The sequence below is a fragment of the Nothobranchius furzeri genome, chromosome 10 (assembly GCF_043380555.1).
Source record: "Nothobranchius furzeri strain GRZ-AD chromosome 10, NfurGRZ-RIMD1, whole genome shotgun sequence".
Lineage (NCBI taxonomy): Eukaryota > Metazoa > Chordata > Actinopteri > Cyprinodontiformes > Nothobranchiidae > Nothobranchius > Nothobranchius furzeri.
Window position 1 is genome coordinate 50989589 of NC_091750.1, and position 7047 is coordinate 50996635.

The window sequence follows — 7047 nt, forward strand, 5'->3', positions numbered from 1 at the left end:
CAGAAATCACAATCACGTCCACAAAAATACAAATAAAAAAATCCAGTCACAGCTATCAGAAGTTTCTTCTCCAAATTCAGAGTCCTGAGTCCGTCTTCCGTCTGGAGAAGCTGGATTATTTTTGTCTGGAAGTTGAAAAGCAGTTTAAAAAAACAGCCGGGCACATAAGATCCTCACTCCTTAGGGATGCCACCACTGTGAGCCATTTCCAAGCCTCAAAAACTGATCTCTTCCGAGATATGCGCGCTGTCGCATCTCTTTCCGTCCCAAGTTTCCGCGACGCCTTCGCTCCTGGTGAGAGAGCGCACTCTAAGGACGCACTACAGGGCGCCTAAACGGCAGCAACAGAGGAATGCCATCATCTCTCTGCGATGGACAACGGAGCAGCGGCTAGCCGGTCTTCCACAAGGAGCCCATCTGAAGCCTTTCCAGAGGGCAAGTGGTGAGATGCTGTGGGTAGGTTAGTTTGCTCCCCTCTCCTCGCCTCCTCTCCGTCTCTCTCTTCCTCTCTCTACTCATCAGAGCGTAGGAGGAGGTGGGGCTCCCATCCACCGCAGCACACAACTTTGCACTCAACATCACATTATGCCACGGCTGCCAACCGGAAAATCGTCTGCTTCCTACAGTTTAAGAATATTTCATCAAACTAGGTCACCTGAGACACCTTAATAAATGAGCGCATCTTGCAATCACATGACTTATTATTATTATCATTATTATTATGGCTTTTAAAAAAAGAAGGAAATGATGAGCATTTCTGCTGATGGAAACACAAATTGTGCAGCCCGGATTTAACTTGATGTAACAGGTAGCCAGCATTTACTTGTTGATATGCATTACATGTAGGGATATGAGCGTCCTAAAATTGGGAGCTGTTAGGTCGCTATTTATTCATTTGGCGCCACCCTCAGGCGCTCATTATAAAGAGAGGGAAGCAGGATCTGCTGAGAAAATCAGAAGAATGGAACCCTCTCCGAGCTCGGTGCAGCTGCATACTTTAATATATTTTCACCAGTTTTAAAAAAAAATTAAAATCAAACAAAACATAGAATAAATGTTATATCTTCATCCATGGAAAGTGCAAAAGCATTTTTATAAAAAGCTATGCTTTTGCTCTAGACTATGGGCTGCAGTTTCTAAAATGACACATTAAACAATTAATAGCTATAATTTACCTCATCAAAAATTATTTACCAAAACTAAATGCATAAATTGGAATTAAAAGCCTACAGCTTAGAATAAACTTGATTTGTGTAGTCACATTTTAAAATTTAGATTTCAGTCTACATTTATAGTTTGGTGCAGCTATTTAGAATAAGATGAAGATTTTAAAATAAGTCAATAAATTTAATACAGAGTCTAAATATATAGTCACATCTAAATATGTCCAATTAAATTGATAGATAATAGAATAGAATTAATGAATACATCGTAATACAAAATGTTTAAAGGTGTTGATGTAACTTTAAATATTTAGGTTTTACTTATTAGAGACCACTGAAAATATATTGATTAAACAAGTGTTCCACACCTTTAAATGTTTTTGTTTATATATCATTGTAAACACATAGTTTTAATAATATTATTAGATTTATGCTGAACATCAGGATGTAATACTATACTTTTCTAAACAAATATGATGGTCTTTATTGTTATATAGGGAATTCAGCGGTTAAAATGTTAAATGTAGCTGCAGTTCCAAATGTGTTTCTTTAGAGCTTGTGCTCCATGCATGGCTGTAAATCAGTATCACTCAGCAGGGAGTGACATCCATCCCTTCCTACAGTAACTCTCATGCATTTATCTTTTATTTTTTGCTCCCCATAAACACTTAGTGATCATAACTGTTTAAGCATAAAGCAATGGGCCAGGAGCAATGAGTGAAAAATGTGGGGTTTGCCACAAAGGAAAAGCCTTAAGCAATGCACTCCTGAGAAAACTTCATTTCCTGTTTCTCCCAGTTATTCTGAAGCAAGAGTTTATCAGAGTGCTTCCAGTGTGTGATCCTTTACTCCTCCCCCATCTCTCATTAGCAGCAAACACACAGCTGTTGGGTTACCCCCCCCTTGGGCTCCCATTAAAAGATGCCACTCAGGCTTACTGTGTCCCTGAGCCAATCATATTAGAGCTCCCGCCCACGGGCTCCCCACCATCATGCTGCTATTCAACAGTCACTCTCATAACATTTAGGAGTTTTCACAGGTGGGCCTGGAGTTATCTTAGCAGAAGGCATGAACATCAAGAGAGGGGGGGGGGGGGGGACGGGGCGTTAGAGGAATTATTATTTTATGTAAACAAATAAAACCCAATTAAGGACTAATTAATGGAATCTATGTGAAAGGATCATTCCAACATTGTGACCAACAGGGCTGACTCAAAGAATCCCAAGTGTCATGCGTGCGACTCAGGTGGCACCAGACAGGTGTGACGATGGGTGTCTAATAAAAAAAAAAAACTGTGCCTCATTTGGTTTTCAGACGATGTCAGGTGGGCACCTGGAATCCTCTTGAACACAAAACAGCAGAAGCAGGCTGAGGTTGTGAATCAGCATGGATGTAGTCCACCTGAAAAGAGAGAGAGAGAGAGAGAGAGAGAGAGAGAGAGAGAGAGAGAGAGAGAGAGAGAGAGAGAGAGAGAGAGAGAGAGAGAGAGAGAGAGAGAGAGAGAGAGAGAGAGAGAGAGAGAGAGAGAGAGAGAGAGAGAGAGAGAGAGAGAGAGAGAGAGAGAGAGAGAGAGAGAGAGAGAGAGAGAGAGAGAGAGAGAGAGAGAGAGAGAGAGAGAGAGAGAGAGAGAGAGAGAGAGAGATGCAGTGTATTTTGTTAGTCAGACTAAAGAGCCCAGTCTGGTTCGGTTCTCCCTCTTCTCTTCCTAGTGGTCGTGTTTAGATAAGAGGCAAGGAAAAACTAGGGCGAGGCTAGGGGGAGGTAATAAGTAGAAGAAAAAGATCAGAAGAAAGACAGAAAATGGCCTCAAACACTTTCAATTTTCTCCTAAAAAAGTCCACCTACTAGCGCAGTTAATGGCCAGCAAATTGTAGCCCAACTCTGAAAATCACAGCCTCACACTTCTGCTCTCTTTCTTTCTTTTTTTCTTTCTTTTTTTATTTTATATTCCCCCAAATCTGACCTAGGCCAGCCAAAACATTAAACAAGCATCAATTTGGCAACTTTTCTCAGAAGTCTGCTTTTTGGAGTCGCATACACATTTATATCTTTTGACGCTGACGACTGTTAAAGACCTGTGTACTTGAATGCACCGCTGAATTTTAGAATCCTAAGCTCGAGGTTTGTTTACTTTTGGAGCACACTGCATGTGAATGTGATCCGTGCACATTTGTATCTATTTCCTTATGACACAGCTCACCTGGAGGACCTTTCCTCTTCCCACAAACATTACTCAGTTTTGGAGAAGGTATTTTTAAAGGAAAACTCATACAATAGCAGATGGCATCTATAGCGGGGGAAATGTGATAAAATGCTTTCAGGTTGTGCTTTGAAGAGCAGATCCAAAGCGAATGGAAATTGGTAGAAGGAACCGCTGCTAAACAGTTTTCTTCTGTGTTTAGATGCTGTAACCTCATTCATATTGCTGTCTGTGTTGTCAGACAAGATGTTTGACCAAAAACTCTGAACTTCCCACCTGCAGTTAGGAAAGAAAGCCAAGATAATTGATCAATCTCAATAATATTCTCAGGTGCTGTGGAAAAGTATTTGCCCATTTACAAAATTCTTGTGTTTGCTTTTTTTGTCTTACTACTTTAGTGTCGTGCTCCTCCCCAGCCCTGTTGTTCTTGTCCCCCTGTGCCTGCTGTTTTTGCGCTCCCAAGTCCCTGCTATAAATGGATTTAAGTATTTTGCTATCAGAGCTTCACTCAACTGCATATGGGTCCAAAACCAACACTCTTCATGACAGAAAGAACCGACCACAGAGGATCCAGCAATGAGTCGCTCTGCCTGGGACATCCTGGTGCTCCAGGTCGAGGAGCTTCAGCAGCCTTGTGTCGGCGCACCCATTTGTTCCTTGGGTGGTCGGCCAGGTCTCTCTCCTCGTCTTCATCTCCTGTCAGCGTTGCTGGCGCTGTGCAGCTTCACCTGACACCACCAGCTCAGTGGCCTAGTGGTAGAGTGTCCGCCCTGAGCCTGGGAGTTCAGGGTTCGATTCCTGGTCAGGTCATACCAGACACTTTGAAAAAATGGGACCCAATGCCTCCTTGCTTGACACTCAGCATTAAGGGCATTAAGGGGTTCCCGAGCGCGGCTGTGTCTGCAGGTCACCGCTCCCCCAGGGGAAGGGTCAAATACAGAGAACAAATGTTGCACACACATCAGTGTGTGTAACAACCGAAGGGACTTTCACCTCCACACCTCTGTTGGGTTGGGTCTCAAGGGTTCTGCATCTTCTGGTCTGTGCTTTGCCTCTCTGGTGGGTCCGAGAGGGTCCATGCCGCAGGTTTCAGGATCCCACAACCCTCATCCGCCTTCAGGTCTGCACTACCAATGCATAGCAGCCACTCCTGACTCCTCCTATCCTCTGGGCAACACATTCTCACTCCCAGCACGTCAAAAACAAACACTTGGTCAGCCACCCTCCACGTCAGACCCCTGACACCAAAAGTGCCCTTTTTCGTTACTTATGTGCGAAAAGGGGTTTTTCCCTCATTTGACTCCAGATCCCAATGCAGCGTTACACTGACATGATGGGATGTCTGCAGCCAGGGCACCAAACAAGCTCAGTGTACCTCACCCTAACCTTATCCTCTTATTTAACCTCCCCCTCTCCCCTATCCTAACCTTAACCATCTTGCTAGCGAACACGTTAGTGATGTGTCGATCGCTCTAAAAGCCGGCTCTATGAAGTGAACGGCGGGAGCCGCCTCGTCATTGGTCGAGTTTGGACCAAGCCAACGCGAGGGGGAGGTTTCAACTACCACGGTGGAGGTTAAAAGTAGAGGGTATGTGTAACCTCCCCCTCGCCAGATGGTATGTTCTAACGTTCCCCTTGGGCGGCAGATGCGAAAATTGAGTCAGACTCTGACTGTCAGAGTCAGAATGCAGGGGAAACAAACGCTTGATCACAGTGAGTAACACTTTAGGTAGCAAGAGGGTTAAGGTTAGGATGAGGGAGAGGGGAAGGTTATAAATAGTGAAACTTTAAGGTTTAGGTGCGGTTAAACGAGCTGGTTCGGTGCCGCATCAGCGGATATCTAATCACGTCAGTTTTATGCTGCATTGGGATCTGCAGTTACAAAAGGGAAAAACCCCTTTTCGCACACAAGTAACGAAAAAGGGCACTTTTGGCGTCTGGGGTCTGACGTGGAGGATGGCTGACCAAGCGTTTGTTTTTGACGCTTAGGGTGTGAGAATGTGTTGCTCTGGGGGGTTGGGTTTTCAGGGGTTGGCTTCCAACAGTGCCCAGTGGTCTTTCTTTCGCTACTCGTGGTCAATCCCAAGCTCCGGCCACCTTTGACAGAGGCCCCAGTTGTGCCTCTTACATAAAGGCCCCTGCTGTGCCACCTAATCGACGGGTCCCAGCTTCACTCTCCCTCCCAGGTCTGCAGCCAGTCAACGGAGGCCCCTGTCTTGCTCCCGCCTCTTGTGTTACGTTCCTGGCTTCAGTAACTTCATAAACTTGTTTTCCTTCCAGGTCTTGGACGTTTTTGTGCCATCTGTGTATTTTTTGTTTTGTTCCTTGTGGGGCTTCTGGAGCCGCCCTTGAGAGGGGGATATTGTCATGTGCTGCTCCCCACAAATAAAGCAAGTCTGAAGGAGTTCTGCTGTGAGGTGGAGTTTCTAATGCTAACGGTTAGCTTCTTCTGGTCAAAATGTTCTCCGCTGTTTCCTGGACACTAAATCAACATCAGCCTTTTCCATCGCAGGCCGAGACTGGTGAGTCCATGAATTTAAGTGACAGTGACTTCTCTTTTCTGAACTGAGCATTTTTCCTTCTATTTTCTATCAGACGCTAATGCAGGAAATAGGAGTAGAAGACGCGTTTCACGTTCAGCCTGCATATTAAACTTGGAGTGACTGATCATTTTCAAATTCAATAAGTAAAAAATGTTTTCTCAGTGATCCTGCTGTGTTAAAGCACATTAGTGCCACAATTATGTCAATAATGAAGGTTTTTCAAATTCTAAAACCTCTCTAAGGGTCCTGGGTAAATGACCCAGGAGGTGACTGAAACGTGAGCTCGTAAAATGTATGCAACATGTTAAAATAGAACTTTTATTAGAAATTTTAGCACACTGTTGAAAATAAATGTCATTTTCTCCATGTATTGTGGAAGGAAAGCTCGAGCCTATCCTAGCTATCGTAGACTGAAAGGTGGGTTCGTTTCTGCATCGATCACCAGCTATCACAATGACAAACAACCATGCAAGCATACAATCACTCCCACTGTCAGTTTATGACCATTAATTAACCTAACATGCAAGTTTTTACATTGTGGAGAGGTATCAGGTTACTGTTTGGACCAAACATGCAGACCCTCCTTTGTATAGAGTTATAACTGCAACACAGCACTAGCCTTCATCTAAAGACCATGCTGAATTTTTTAAATGTTGTTAATAAAAAGAGAATTTGATGAAAAGGAAAGCTAAACCATTATTCTCTGAAGGCTGAAATGATCCAACGACTGAAACGTGTTGATGGAAACCAGATTTCCTGTTGGCAGACTGGCATCTGAGGAGATTTAAAAGAGTTGTGCTTGTAAAGCTGTCAGCGGCACATGAACATTCACCATCACTCCTGCCATGATTTAGCTTTGTGTATGTGGGTGTGCGCAATTACAAAGGCTGAATGATTTACACTGATATTTTCCACCGGCAAATGTCAAGTTTGTTATCGTTTAACAACACAAACATTTATCTCTTTCGTGCAGTTTTACAGTTGAGGTGAGCAGTTTGGTCAAAAGACAGTCGCTGTTGCATGAAAATAAAAATACTTTGGCTGACAAAGCCTAAATAAAATTCAATTCAGCAGGTTGAGGCTAGAATTCTTCTTGTACTATTATCCCTCTCTAGAAAGGTCTAATTCTCCTTACTGCAGC

At 43.7% G+C, this 7047-nt stretch overlaps 1 protein-coding gene across 2 annotated transcripts in view; it reads right to left on the minus strand.

Annotated features, from left to right (window-relative positions):
* The window catches only part of pcdh1a (protocadherin 1a), a 139490-nt gene extending 138932 nt beyond the window's left edge, over positions 1–558 (minus strand). Inside the window, exon 1 of one of the 2 annotated variants that reach the window (XM_015961122.3) lies at positions 1–555. This exon is cut by the window's left edge and continues 68 nt beyond it. The gene's annotated coding sequence lies outside the window, so the exon portion shown is untranslated. The other variant, XM_070555740.1, reaches the window with a different exon arrangement.
* Positions 559–7047: the final 6489 nt, after the last annotated feature.